The sequence below is a fragment of the Sciurus carolinensis genome, chromosome 3, assembly GCF_902686445.1.
Source record: "Sciurus carolinensis chromosome 3, mSciCar1.2, whole genome shotgun sequence".
In the NCBI taxonomy this organism is placed as follows: Eukaryota; Metazoa; Chordata; class Mammalia; order Rodentia; family Sciuridae; genus Sciurus; species Sciurus carolinensis.
Window position 1 is genome coordinate 15,379,706 of NC_062215.1, and position 16,480 is coordinate 15,396,185.

Sequence of the window (16,480 nt, forward strand, 5' to 3'; positions counted from 1 at the left end):
TAAAAGGAAAAAACTGAAAATGTTTCAAGTAAAGAAAAGTACTGATGAACTTCACAGAATTTGTACATCGGTTAGTGTCTTTTAGATAACTGGGAACCTCAAAATCTCAGTGACTTACAACAAATTTGTGTTATGTTCATGAATCTGTAAACTGTGGATCGGCTGGTCTAGGTTGTGCTCCAGAGAACTGAGCTAGTTACCAGGATATGGTCAGCTTCAAATCCACACCAATGTGTCTTTAATACTGGGCCCATCCACTACAGGGAAAAATGAATACATGGGGCATGCTGTTCTCATGGCAGATCAGAGAAGCTGAGCAGGCTAAGTCAAATCAGAAACGCATATTTAAGAACTCTGCTCACTAACATTTCACTGGCCCAAGCAAGTTATGGCCCAGAATGGCATTAATAAGCCAGAAAAAAAAAAAAAAAAAACACCGGCCCACACTAGTGAGAGCTACTGCAAAGTTGATGGCAAAAAGAATAGCTGTATAGTTTTATAACAAAAAGGAAGTAAAAAAAAAATGTTGTGAATCCCAATTTACAAAGATGTAAAATAACATTTATTGGCATCCCATATTACTAAATCCTTATTTTCTACTATTCTCTTTTCTTACCATTTTTCCTGCTTCAATCAATCAAATTAAAAGTGACTGAAATAATGTGATGGAGATATGGCAAAATAAAACAACTGTTTTTTTTTTGTTTTGTTTTTTTTTGACAGAAATAATAAAGTTACACTGCTGGCCACTTGGTGATTAGGTATTCAAAAGTTGAAAGCCCAGGGAAGCCAGTGGCTCCTGCCTGTAATCCCAACAACTTGGGAGACTGAGGGAGAAGGATTATGAGTTCAAAGCCAGCTTCAGTAACTTAACAAGGCCCTAAGTAACTTAGTGAGGCCCTGTCTCAAAATAAATATAAAAAGGGCTAGGGATATGGCTCAGTGGTTATGCACCTCTGGGTTCAATCCCCAAAAAAAAAGAGGGATATCAAGTGTATAGACATTTAAGACATGTTAGGAATAAACATGATTCAGTTAAAATTTCAGCCATCACTATGAAAAGTCTAATTTGACATTGATGATTATTAGACTTAATAAAAGTGCTTTAGCAGAAGGCAATACCTATTCTAGAGAATTACCTTCTAGTTTTTTCATTTACATAAATAATCACAAATAAAACTTACAAATTAAGAACCTCTAGCTTGATAAATTCAATTTGGTGATAATTCACTAAACTGTACACATAATTTGTAAATTTTTTAGTTTATGTGTTTTTCTGTTTCCTTTTTTTCTTTTTTAAGCACATAGGGAACTAGGTGCAGGAGTGCAAGCCTATGATTCCAGCTAAAGACCCTAAATTTGAGGCTGGCCTCAGAAACTTAATGAGACCTTGTCTCAAAATAAAAATTAAAAGGGGGTAGTGATATAGCTGAGTGATAGAGGAACACTGGGTTTAATCCCTGGTACCAGGGGTGGGGGTGGGAAGCACACAGGAAAAAAATATATAGCACAGTGATAAAATGACCCCCCAAATGAAGAGCTTTTACATATTTTAGAAACAAAGAGAGTTTGCCTAATTTATTCCAAATGCCCTTCAAGGTCAGGGCTTATTGCACTCTAACTTGGTAACATTCTCACAAGTTCATAAATCAGGCAGAAAAATAGGCCCAGAGAAGTTTAACAACTAGAACAGATTCATGCAGTCAGATATTATGATTGTCTTTGTAGAAAAATTTAAGGTATCTACTAAAAAACTATTAGAAAAAAAAATAAGTGAGAGCAGGCATGGTGGTGAATGCCTGTAATTCCAGGGACTCAGGAGACTAAGACAAGAGAATCTCAAGTTCAAGACTAGCCTCAGCAACTTAGGGTAGCCCTAGGCAACTTAGCAAGATCCTGTCTCAAAATAAAAAACAAATAAATAAAATAAATAAAAAGGGCTGGGGATGTAGTTCAGTAGTGAAGCAACCCTGGGTTAAATCCCCAGTACCCCTTTCCCCACCAAAAAAAGTGAGTCAGGCAAATTCACAGGTTGCAAAGTTAATGTACAAGAATCAAGCATCTTTCTCTACAAAAGCAGTGGGCACCTGGAAGGTGACACTTTTAAAAACTAGCTTCATTAAAATAGTACCATCAAACCATGAAATACTTAGGAATGAGTTTGATGAAATATATACGACATTTGTATGCTGAAAAGTACAAAACACTGACAAGAAAAATCACAGACCAAATGGAAAGTATACTATGTTCATGGATCTGACTATTTCATATCATTAAGATGTCAATTCTCAAAGTGATTTATAGGTATGAAGCAATTCTAATGAAAATCTATAGGCTTACAAACAGAGAAACAACATGTATCCCATTTGTTTACAATAAAAAAATAAGCAAAAAATAAAGGCAATTTTTTAGTAGCAATCAACAAGCTGATTTTAAATTCTGTAAGGAAAAACAGAGGAATGAGAATAGCTAAAATAATTTTCAACAAAAAAATAAAGCACTGGGGTCTTTATAATAACCAAGTTCAAGACTAACTATAAAAAGTTACTGTAATCTAGGGCTGGAGATGTGGCTCAGTGGTAGAGTACACACATAGCATGTGCAAGGACTCAGGTCCAATCCCCGAGACTGCAAAAATTTAAAAAATAGTAAAAATAAAAAACTACTGTAATCTGGAGAGTATACAGTACTAGGAAAAAGAATGGGAACAAAGTTGACTAAATAAAACAATCCAGGAAAAGACTCGCACTGCAATGATTTGAATATAGTTTGTCCCCCAAAGGTTCATGTGCTGGAAGTTTGGTCTCCAATGTAATGGTATTGGAAGGTGGTGGGACTGTTAAAAGGTGGGGTCTAATGTAAAGTGACTGGGCCATAAGAATGAAGAGTTCTTGGATTTACTAATCTCACAGAAATGGATTAGTGCTGTGAAAGAAGACTGTTAAAAAAAAAAAAAAAAAAAAAAAAAAAGGAACAAGGTTGGACCCTCCTTAATTCCAACCACCATCTCTTTCTCTTTTCTTTCTTCTTTTTTTTTTGATGCTGGGATCAAACCCAGGGCCTCAAGTATGCCAGGCAAATACTTTACCACTGAGCCATATCCCTTGCCTCCTCTCCTTAGTCTCTTGCTTCCTCCCTCTGTACAGCCATGAGTATGTGCCATTACCATATAATGCCACCATGTTGGTGGTTGGTGATGCAGCTGGGGAGCCCTTGACAGATGCTGCACTATTTATCAACCTCCCAGCTATTAGAAAAACCAACAACTCTTAAATCTGTCAGAGAAGTAAAGTCAAAATGTAAACTGTTTCCATAAAAACTGGAGACAGCAGATGAACACAGAAAATTACAAGTTATTGGAGAGAAACCCATAAGCAGAAACCTAAGCAAGAACCAGTAAAGGGGGATTAAAAACCTGAACTATAATTGATGAATTGTTGGAGGCTCAGTGTTGATTAGCCTGAGAGATAAGAATTCCATGGAGATTTAGTTTGGGAGGCCCTCCACACTTTTCTTGAGTTTTACCTGTAGGAGATTTAGAAGGTTCTCATAGTGAATACTGAAGAAAAATCTCCTTGTGCTTCCAGCAGGGGAAAGTAACAACACAATCATTATGAAATGTATCAGAAAATGTTATTATTCTTAACAAGGTCTGCCCTCAGAAGAAATTATTTTACCAGAGCCTAACCAACCTGGAAGAAGGTAAATACTCAATTTTAGCCTGCGGTAGCCTTCCACATGGATGAAAAATAACCCCATCTCCTCTAGACATCCTGTCCTACTTAAGGGGGAGGAAAACAAACAGTGGCACAGGCTTATCAAAAGACTGAGAATGAATCAAAGTACAAAAGTGTGCTTCCTTTCCTCCATAAAACTACATTATGAAAACTCTATTTACTGCCATTCATTTCACCCAATACACGATGCTCACCTTTCAGCAAAAAAATTACAAGGCACAGGGAAAAGCAATAAATACAGTTTGAAGAGACAGTAAGAATCAGTAACAAACCTAGTTATAGCAAGAACACTGAAATTATCAGACTATGGTAAAACAACTATGACTAATATGTAAAGAAGTTTAATGCAAAAAGGTACATAAGAAGATGAATAATGTAAGCAATGGAAAGTCTAAGAAAGAATATTTTTAAATATAGAAGTTAAAAACACTAGAAGTGAAAGAAGTTTTTGATAAGCTCCTTAGTAGACTGGTCATGGCTAAGGAAAAAAATCTCTGGGCTTAAGAATAGGTCAATAAAAATATTCAAAATTGGAATTAGCGACAAAAAGAAAACAGACTGGGGAAAACAACGAAAACAACAATTCAGAACAGAATATCCAAGAACTGTGGGACAATAACAAAGGGTGTAAATATGCAAAATGGGAATTACAGAAGGAGAAGAGAAAGGAACTGAAGAAATATCTGAAGCAATGACAGAATTTTTCCATATTAATGTCAGACAAAAAATCATAGACCAGAAATCTCAGAGTACACCAAACAGTAGAAATGCCAAAACCATGTGCCAGCATATCATATGCAAACTGCAGAAAATCAAAGGTAAAGAAAATATTTTAAAGAAGGCATAGGAAAACACCCTTACCTTTAGAGAAACAAAGATAAAAATTACATCTGACCTCTCCCTCTGAAACTACACAATAGGAAAGAGGGTAAAATAAAATATTTTAAATGTTGAGACAAAAATAAATAAATAAAAGCTACCAACCTAGAATTCTGTACCTTGTGGAATTATCCTTTAAAAGTGAAAAAGGAGAAATAAAGATTTTCCTTAACAAATAAAAACCGCGGAATTTGTTGCCAATAGACCTGCCTTGCAAGAAATGTTTCAAGAAGTTTTTCAGAGAGGAGGAAAATGATATAGGTCAGAAAGTATGAACTACATAAAGAAAGGAAGAAAATTCTGAATAAACGTGAAAGTAAAATACCTTTGTTTTTCTTATTCTTTATTGATCTAACAGATAGATAAACATTCAAAATAACAAGAGCAACAACATATTTGATTACATATGCTTGTGTGAATATATTTTTATATATGTGTACACATGTATATAAACACACATATAGTTAAAATGTAAGTTCAATGAATGACAGCAATAATAAAAGAGAAAACAAGAACGAATTAGGAATATTTTGTTATTATAAGGTACTTGCACTAACCATAAAGTGATGTGTGTGTGTGTGTGTGTGTGTGTGTGTGTATTACTCTCCCCTTATCTATAGAGGGTATGTTCTAAGACACCCAATGAAAGTTTAAAACACAAATAGTACCAAACCCCATATTTACTGTTTTCCCAAATATGCGTGCATGTGCACACACACACACACACACACACATATACATACAATCAAGCTTAATTTATAAGTTGGGCACAGTAAGAGATGAAAATAGAATTATAACTGTAATGAGGCTTACGTGAGAGCTGGGTGTTGTGGAATATGCCTGTAATCTCAGCAACTCTAGAAGGCTGGAGGCAGAAGAATTGAGGTCAGCCTCAGTAACTCAGCAAGGCCCTAAGCAATTCACTGAGACCCTGTCTCAAAATAAAAAATAAAATGGGTTGGGCTGGGGTTGTAGTTCAGCGGTGGAGTGCTTGCCTAGCATGAGTGAAGTACTGGGTTCAATTCTCAGCACCACATAAAAATAAATAAAAATAAACAAAAATGACTGGGGATGTGGCTCAGTGATTAAGTACCCCTGGGCCTCTGGGTTTACCCAATATAAAAAAACAAAACCTTATGTGAATGTGGGTCTCTAATATCTTACTGTACAGTAGATCTTAACAACATAAGTATATAATTTTTTTCTTTGCATATTGGGTTAAGAACCTTTACCTTTTCTCTTAAAGGGATCACTTTACAGTTTCTTTTTGGCATATCTGAATTGCCAGCATCACTACTCATACTTGTGGGGCTATTAATAAATAAAATTTAAAAAGGGTTGCTTAAACACAGGCACTACAATAAGAAGACAGTTGTCTACCAAGGGACTAATGGGCAGGTGCTAGACAAGGGAATGAGTCACATCCTAGGCAGGATGGACAGGATAGCATGAAATTTCATCATTCTACTTAGAATAGTATGCAATTTAAAATTTATGAATTACTTATTTCTAGAATTTTCCATTTATATTTTCAGGCCATGGTTAATCATAGGTAACTAAAAACACGAAAAATGAAACTGTGAATAAGAGGACACTATTGTAGTATGATCTGGAAGTGGACTGGGATTAGTTGTCAATGTATATTGCAAACTCTAGGTAAAACTAAAAAAGTGAGAAAATAAGTGTAACTGGAAAAAAATGGAATTATATGAAATGCTTGATTAAAATCCCAAAAGGAAGATAAAGAAAACAAAATAGGAATAATGAAGAAAGGCATGAAATAAACAGTAATAAATATGGCAGACATTAATCCAGCTATATTAAAAAAAAAACACTTTAAACAATGGTTTAAATATGCCAATTAAAAGCTGGACAAGGAAGCGCAACCTTATAATCCCAAAGGACTCCCGAAGGATCACCTCAGCCCAGAAGTTCATGGCAAGATGTGCACTCAAACAGTCACCTTGGGTCAAAAAATTTATGTTGCTTACCAGATATCCACTTTAAATGTAAAGATTCACTTAGATTGAAAGCAATAAAGATGTAGAAAGATATACTATGTTAACACACTAATCAAAGGAAAGTGGGAGCGGTTATGTTAATTTCAGACAGGGAGGACTGAGAAGCAAAGGGAAGAAATCCAAAGACATCACATAACAATAAAGGTGTAAACTTTCCACAAAGACATAATGGTCTTAATGTGTGTGTGCCAACAACAGTGCAAAACAACAGGAGACAACAGGAGGCAAAAACTCACAGAACTGCAGAGAGAAACAGATAAACACATTATCATACTTGGGGACTTCAACAGTCCTCTTATCAAAGACAGACAGATACAGTAGGCAGAAAATCCAGTAGGACACAGCTAAATTCAACAACAGCACAATATAGAGTCTTTTCAAGTTTATACAAAATATTTACAATAAGTGACATTTAGACCTTAAGACACACCTTAACAAGTTTAAAGAAACAGAAATCATTCAGTGTATGCTCTTAGACTACAATGGAATTAAACTGGAAACCAGTAACAAAAAAATAGCTGGAAAAATCACAAAATACTTAAGAGAATAAATGCCACTCATTTAAATAACACATGGGCCAAAGAAGAAATTTTTAAATATTTTGAACTAAACAAAAATGAAAACACAAATTTTCAAAATTTACGGGACATAGTGAAAGCAGTGCTTAAGACAGAAATTTACAACACTAAGTGCATATAACGGAATAGAAGAAGATCTAAACTCAATCTAAGTATCCAACTTTAGGAAACTAAGAAAAACAAGAGCAAATTAAATCCAAAGTAATCGAATAATAATAATAATAATAATAATAATAATAACAACAACAGAAATCAATAAAATTGAAACAAGAAAATCAAAAGAGAAAATAAATTAAACCAAAGCCTGATTCTTTGAAAGAGAAAAACTGAAAAGATCAATAAAATTGATAAGCTTCTAGTCAGACTAAGGAAAAAGAGAGAGAGAGAGAGAGAGAGAGAGAGAGAGAAAGAGATAGAGAGAGACCCAAATTACTAATCAGAAATGAAAATGGGGACAACATTATACATCTTACAGATAATAAGGGACTATTATGAATAAATTTATGCTCACAAATTTGATAACCTAAATGAACCAATTTATTGAAATACCTAATTTGTCAAACCTCTCACATGAAGAAACAGACAATCGGAATATGTCTGTAACTATTACAGAAATTAAATCAGTAATTAATTATCTTTCAAAATAGAAAATGCCAGGCCTACATGGGTTCACCACTGAATTCTTCTAAACCTTTATGAAATAAATTACACCAATTCTCTACTCTCTTTATCAGAAGAAGCAGTACTTCCTAACTCATTTTATAAGACCAGCATTATCCTAGTATGAAAACTAGACAGACACTACAAGAAAATTACAAAATGTCTCTCATGAATATGGATGCAAAAATATTCAATGAAGTATTAACAAACCAAATCCAACAATACATAAAAAGAACTATACACTATAACCAAGTCAAATTCATTCCAAGTACACAAGGCTACTTCAACTTTTTAAAAATAAATCATTATAACCTATCACATCAACACTCCAAAGAAGAAAAATCAAATTATCATATTCATGCAAAATCAGATACAGAAAAAGCATTTGTCAAAATCCAAGAGCATCTGAAGACCTGAAAATAAACCACAGCAGGCAGATTGGGGAAGGAGCACAGAAGTAGAAGTTCCATTGAAGGGATGATGAAGTTAACATACTTATTCCTTGGGTATCACCTGGCTTGGATTCTAAAATAGCCCAGAACTGGGCTGGGGTAGTAGCTATTTAAAAAAAATAAGTTTGTTTTTATTAAGTAAAATAAAATAAAAAAGCCCCAAACTGAGAATTACCTACTGGGTAATGTCAGATTCTAAAAGAATCCCTCCCTCTCTGGTTTGAAGAAAAAGAAAGTAGGCTATGTCAGTCAGTTTTCCATTGCTGTGACAAAATACTTGAAATAATCAACATAATACAAGGAAAGTTTACTTTGGCTCAGTTTCAGAGGTTTCAGTCCACAGGACTTGACCCTATTGCTCTGGACATGTGCAGACACAGTATATATCAGGACAGTAGTACATGGTGAAGGAAACCTTTTTATTTCATGATAATTGGAAAGCAAAGATGTGGAGAGGAAAATGCTGGGATACCAATATTCCCTTCAAGAACACACCCTCAATGAACTAACTTCCTTCCATTAGTCTCTAATTCCTAGAAGCATCTACACCTACAAAAGAATGGAACCCCTTTCCCTGGCCCTAGGAGCTGTAACCTCAAGAGTGTGAGCACATTCTCACTGCTGTTGCTTTTTGTCCTCTGTCTTCTCATCACTTGTCCTGAATGAAGACAATGTTTCAGGATATGAATAGTAAAATGGGAAAACTCAAGCCCCTATTTTCTCTCTAGAGGACTAGGAAGAATAGTCCTTAGGAAATGCAAAGTGTTGGTGAGATTCTTTCCGATGATAAAAGAGATTAAAAAAAAACACAACCCTACAATATTGGGTATGAACCACTGGGCTCAACTCTGAGTCATATATGCAGGGATCTGAACCTACCCAGCCTAGCAGAGGTTTTGAGAATAGATCTACAAGGTATGCTACTATTCTGGTCCCAGTGAGTCACATTTGTGGGATTTACTAAAATTGAACGGACATTTGACCATAGATCCCACAATGAAATGTAAAAATATATGTCCTAAACATATCTGATTGTTTGGTCACTGACAGACAGACAGACAGACAGACACACACACACACACACACACACACACACAACGTTGTCCTTAGAATTAAAAAAACAAAACCAAGGTTTCCTAATATAATATTCAAAATTTTATGCAACTGTGTAGGATATGATCCTAAATTACTTGACATATGAAGAAACAGGAAAAAGTTAACTTGAAAGGGTAAAGTCATTAAACAAGATATCAACCCTGAAACAATAAAAATGTTGGGAAGAAAACCTTAAGGCAACTATTATAACAATGCTTCAATAAGTCAAGACAAATATTCTTGAAGTGAATGGAAAGACATAAAGTCTGAAAATTCAGTGTGCATTTTACATTTAGAACACATCATATTGGATGATCCAATGTGTGATCCAATGAACAAAGACTAGAATTATCTAGGGGTAACTCCTACCACATCTTCATTCAACTAATGGATGAGGTCTGTGCAAAAGTAAGACAAATCTTGGAGAATGACAATGAATTTCTATAGTTTATTCAGGTTGCAACTTCTATTATTGCTGCTGTTTTAGATGTGGTTTTGTTGCTGAGGTAAACTAACACATACCTAACAATTAGTTTACATCTATTTACCTAAGAATGTGTCAGAAGCAGTGTATGTGTTCAGTTATTAAGACCAGTTATACATTTTCACTGTTTTACATCCTATCAATTCTCTGGCTCTAGATCATAATCTAATCCCCAAGGACTTTAGGTGCCTTTCCATTTCATAGGTCATTATGCTAGTCTATTACACTGATGATATCATGCCGATTAGACTTAGTGAACAGGAAGTAGCTCATAATTTAGATAATTTGATAAGGTGCTTATTAAAAAAATTTAGAGGAAGACAAATCTCAAGATAGACCTTTGTTATTTTGGAAAAAAATACCTATGTCATTGTCTGCAAATAATTATTATCATTATTAGAAAAACAGCTTTGAGTGTAGAGCGGATGCTTGATCATGTACTATCACGTTATCCTGTGACCTTGGCAGTCCCCACGACCTAAGTATTGCTAGACCATCAAAGTAATATAGTTGGTTTTACAATGCAGCACTTTATCATTCAATGGAAGCAGTATACATGAGATCAATATTGAGCAGGTCCGGAATCACAAGTAATCTTCATAAGGAAGTGGCCCAGATACCCTTGGTTCCTACTTCTGCTATACTGTTTCTTCTCTTTTAATCTGTATGATCTCAAGGAGAATTCTCTGTGACTATTTGACTATTTGAAGGAGGAAACAAGAGTGTGAAGTGAGCCCTACAGAATGGGAGAAAATCTTTGCCACCTGCTCCAAAAAACCAAATAACCCAATTAATAAATGGGAAAAAGAACTAAACAGACACTTCTCAAAAGAAGAAATAGTCAATACATGAAAAAATGTTCAACAACTCTAGCAATTAGAGAAATGCAAATTAAAACCGCACTGAGATTACATCTTACACCAGTCAGAATGGCAATTATCGAGAATACAAATAACAATAAACATTGGGGAGGATGTGAGGGAAAAGGTACATACTCATACACTGTTGGTGGGACTGCAAATTAGTGCAACTACTCTGGAAAATAGCATGGAGATTTCTCAAAAAATGGAACCACCACATGACCCAGCTGTCTCATTCCTCAGTATATATCTGAAAGATTAAAAATCAACATACTACAGTGACATAGCCACACCAATGTTTATAATAGCACAATTCACAATAGCCAAGTTATCAAAAAAACCTAGGTGCCTTCAACAGAAGAATGAATAAAGAAAATGAGGTATATATGTATAACGGAATATTAGCCATAAAGAAGAATGACATGGGATTTGCCAGTAAATGGATGGAACTGGAGCCTACCATGCTAAGTGAAATATGCCACCAGTCCCAGAGAGTCAAAGTTCAAATGTTTTCTCTGATAATGTGGAAGATAATCCTAAATAATGTGGGACAGGGGACTAAAAAAATGTATCAGTGGAGTAGATAAAGGGAAATGAATGGAAAGGAGGAGGACAGGGATAGGGAAAGACAGTAGAATTAATGTGACACATTCATATGTACATATATGAATATATTATGGTGAATCTCACCATCACGTATACCCATAAAACACTAATTACCAAAAAAAAAAAAAAAAACTAAAATAGCAGAAAGATCAGTGGAGTAGAGGGAAGGGAACAGAGAAAGGAAGGAGGGAAGGAAAAGGGGAAGTACTAGGGACTGAATTAGAACAAATTATATTCCACGCTTCTCTAATTTTGTCAAAATGAAGCCTAATGTTATACATAACTAAAAAGAACCAATAAAATGTAAAAAAGAAAAAAAACTTTAAGAACATAGAAAAAAGGTTCACTTAGTGATTACAAAGCTTTTAGCTAATTTAATCATATTCTTATATTTTTCAACTTTTTCTATTTGTCCCTAATAAAATAATTCTCACACATAAACACACACACACACACACACACACACACACACACACGCACATCCACAAAGTCAGACCTTGTTTAATGATGGTTCTAGAGACAAATGCAGCATAAGTCCTACTCTATGGTGGTTCTGCAGGGCAGTGGTGAAAGGAAACCCTCCCAGTGGCAGAAATTTATCATGGTACCTGGTTATTCATTTCCTCTGTAAGGAGAGAGAGGTACTGTTGGGTACTGACCCATGTTTAATGGTTTGACTGGCTATTTGGGACTTGGAAAAAACAATTCAAAAAGTGATGACAAACAGATCTGGGGGTGAAAGACCTCTTTTAAAAAGTACAAAGTACAAAGTAATCTATGGCTCATGTGAATACCTGCCAAAGAGTGAACTCTACAGAAAAGGGGCTCCTTAACCCAACAGGAGAAGACCTGTTCTGGGGACTTGGTCAGTTTCTTTAACAGTACAGTTACACTATGTTTGCCTTGTTTAACAACAAGATAGAGTTTATATGAGCCCAGAATATGGATTTCCATTCACTGACACTAATCTATCGCCACACAGCTGAAAGTCCAACTTGCCAACAGTCTACACATGCAATGGGGAATAGTTACACTGACACACCCCCAATATACAGTCAAGAGATGATCAGTCAATCACTTCTCTGCTCCTTTCTGACCCTTAGTAATTTGCCCTTCCTAGTAAATCAACGATGTATTTAAAATTAATTTTGGTATGTTACTTATCCACCATACCCACATTTATGATGTGAACTTTTTTGAGTTGTGTTAGCCTGCCCCCTTGTGGGAACCAGCTCTTCAATCTACTAGAAATAAAACAAAACAAAAAATGTACTGACTCTGTAATAACTTTACCCCAGGCTTTACTAATGGGCTCTTCCTCAACTTTTGTGATCCGTCTGTTTCTAATCCTTCATTAAGATTTACAGTGTTGTTTGTTTGGTACCGGGACTGAACCCAGGGGCACTTAACTACTGAGCCACATCCCCAGACCTTTTTTATTTTTAAATTTTGAGACAGGGTCTTGCTAAGTTGCTTAGGGCATGACTAAATTGCCGAAGCTGACTTTGACCTTGTGATCCTCCTATCTCAACCTCCTGAGGCACTGAGAGGCATAAAAGCCTTGTAAAGGCATGAACCACGGCACCCAGCTAAGATTCACAGTTTTTCAAAGTGGTTTTTATGATCATCTCTTACCAGAAAATTTTAGATATTTTAAATCAAAACCTTTCAATTTGTTCAACACACCTTTCCCAATCTTTTCGTGGTCATACTTTTATTCATTTTCTTTCATAAATATGGATAAGCATGAAGTGGCTCCTACAAGACCTCTAATGTCAATTAGGCCAATTATCATATTACTAAGTGGAATACTTAATGTGTTCTGACACAAAATGTGCTTGTGTCTGCATATTCCAAAGCTTAGGATGATTCTAAATAAATTACTATGAACACTAACAAATAAGAAAATAGTGTAATAAATTATGGGTTACTTGTCCATTGGAGAGATTTTAAGAAATTAAGAGTTTCAGTATATTCTTGGAGGGATGGCATGTAATACTGTTGGGAGTGAATATAAAATCTAAAACTGCATATCATTTTTAAAAATCTTACTTAGGCACTAGAACAGAGACCCTGTGACTAACAGAAGAAAAAGTAAGCCCAATTCTTCATCATGTTGACTTTGGACTTGACTTCCTTAACAAAACTCCTAAAGGGCAAAAGTAAAAATCAAGAATCAGTAAATGGGATGGATTCAAACTAAAAAGCTTCTTCACAGTAAAAGAAACAATAACATGAAGAGGACGCCTACAGAATGGGAGAAATCTTTACCACACACATCTCAGATTGAGCACTAATCTCCAGGATAGATATGTAAAGAACTCAAAAAACTTAACACCAAAAAAAAAAAAAAAAAAACTCAAATAACCCAATCAATAAATGGCCTAAGGAACTGAACAGACATTTCACTGAAGAAGAAATACAATCGATCAACAAACATATGAAAAAATGTTCACCATCTCTTGCAATTAGAGAAATGCAAATCAAAACTAAGATTTCATCTCAGTCAGAATGACAATTATCAAGAAAACAAGCAATAATAAATGTTGGCAAGGATGTGGGGGAAAAGGTACACTAATACATTGTTGGTGGAACTGCAGATTGGTGCAACCACTCTGGAAAGCAGTATGGAGACTGCTTAGAAAATCTGGAATGAAACCACCATTTGATCCAGCTATCCCACTCTTTGGTTTATACTCAAAGGACTTAAAATCAGCATATCACAGTGATGCAGCCACATCAATGTTCATAATAGCTCAATTCACAATAGCTAAACTGTGGAACCAACCTAGGTGCACTCCAACAGATGAGTGGATAAAGAAAATGTGGTGTATATATACACAATGAAATACTACTCAGCCTTAAATAGAATGAAATTATGGCATTTGCTGGTAAATGGATGGAGCGGGAGAACATAATGCTAAGCGAAATAAGCCAAACCCCCAAAACCAAAGGTTGAATGTTTTCTCTGATAATCAGATGCTGATCCATAGTGGGGGTGGGAAGGGAAGAATGAAGGAATTTAGGATTGAGCAGAAGGGAGTGAGGGGGAGGGGAGGAGGTATGGGGGGTGGGAAGGCCAGTGGAATAAGACAGATATTATTACCCTATATGATTACACAACCGGTGTGACTCTGTACCATGTACAGCCAGAGGAATAAGAAGTCGTGCTCCATCCATGAACAATGCATCAAAATGCATTCTACTGTCATGTATAACTAATTAGAACAAATTATAAAAAATAAAATTTAATATAAAATAAAATTTAAAATAAATATTAAGTTATATGTGTATATACCTCCTTCTATATGCTAGTATGAACTCAGAGAAAAGTATGAAAGAATTCAGACTGAATGCAAATAATATTGTTATTTTAGGGGCGGGTAAAAGGAATTGTTTTATAAAATATTTTTATATTTAATGAAATCATTGTAACTCACATTTAAAAATATAAGTACAACCAAAAAAAAATGTTCTACTGTATCCCTAACATCCCAAGATATTAAGAAATCATTAGTTAGAGGGTCAATTTTAATTTTATGAAAACATTGTTATAAAATAATCAGCAATAAGTTAAACTTCAGAAGAAATACAGGACCTAGAAATAAAGACTGCTATGTGATTTAAAATTTTTGCTGTAGATTAATGTAAAATTGAAAGTATTTTCCCATGAAAAATAATATCAATTTCATAACATTATCCTGAAAATTATGAGAAGGCACTGTTCCACAATGTGGCACATACGTACTAAACATTAGGATTATTTTCTCTTTTTTGTAGAGCAATTTCTATTGAACTTTAAATATTTTTTATCTGAATGGTAAACTACTAAAACACCACAACACTCCTGTACATTAGTGATATTACTATGCAATATATAAAATAAGGTAAAAAATGAATATTGAGATAAATTACTCTCTATAACTAACCACAGTTGGTTCGATTAAAAAAAAAAAACTTAGGGCTGGGGGTATGGCTCAGTGATAGAGCATTTGCCTAGCATGCACAAGGCACTGGGTTCAATCCCCAGTACCACCAAAAAAAAAATTTGTAATTTTCCTGAACTGAAGAAAATTTGTATATTTCAAGTATATAACATTTCATATCTGCTAAATATTTTACATATTGGCAAGGAAAGTAAAAAAATCAGAATATAGCATTTTGAAAATTTAGTAAATTATTATTATGGACATACCAGCATGTATTAATCAAATAAAGCTGGCTGTAAATAATGGGAATCATACAAAGCCAAATACTTTCCCAATCTTCCAGCAAAAGCTGGTTTTATGGACATTAATACACCCTTACATATTTTACATATCAAAACCTAATTCCTGCATGATGGTGTCTTTTCAAAAGTGAATTCAAACTGAATTTCAACGATATCATGTTTGCTCATGCCTCTATTTAATATCTAGAACCAATGAAATTCTATTTACATATATATGACCAGTAAGGGGGAAAAATCATTTAAAGCATAGAATGGAGTCAAAATGACAAGAAAAAAAAACTGATGAAGACACTCAAGATTCCTGAATTTCAGAACCAAAATTTATAGAATTACAGAGCTTCCTTCATCATAATTAAAGGCATAAATACAAGGCACTAACATTATTCTAGATGCAAAGACCCTAATGTTAATGAACTAAATTACAAGGAAAACAGATTCAACTGACAAATAAGACAAAATATAGTCAACAATATAATCCAATTATATAATATGCTACTGGCAAGTGGAAAATAACCACCTACCTTGAGGTTTTACAATCATATAGCAAGAGCCTCAGTTTACAAATCAGTAGATGGTTGATAGTTCTGACAAATTACCTACATTCAACAAATTTCTGACACTACTTTTTCAGTTACAAAAGTAATAGTAGTGAACACTGAATCAATATTTGGCCTAGGCACATTCAAACACCTTCCCAGTGTCCTAGGACTACAGTAATAAATAAGACAAATTCCTACTCACATGAAGCTTTCCTTCCAGTATCTAAAATTATAATTAAATGAAAAGTTTAATTTCAGGTAGTGATAAATACTACGAAGGTTAGGGCTGGGATTTAGGTGGAATGGTCACAGAAGTCTCTTTTACTTAAGTAGAAATC

At 34.7% G+C, this 16,480-nt stretch overlaps 1 protein-coding gene and 1 non-coding gene across 2 annotated transcripts in view; one reads left to right on the top strand and one right to left on the bottom strand.

Moving 5' to 3' along the window:
• The window catches only part of Tanc2 (tetratricopeptide repeat, ankyrin repeat and coiled-coil containing 2), a 476,564-nt gene that overhangs the window by 324,283 nt on the left and 135,801 nt on the right, over positions 1 to 16,480 (bottom strand).
• On the top strand, positions 15,339 to 15,410 carry Trnaa-agc (transfer RNA alanine (anticodon AGC)). Its single transcript has one exon. It is a non-coding gene; the product is annotated as a tRNA-Ala (tRNA).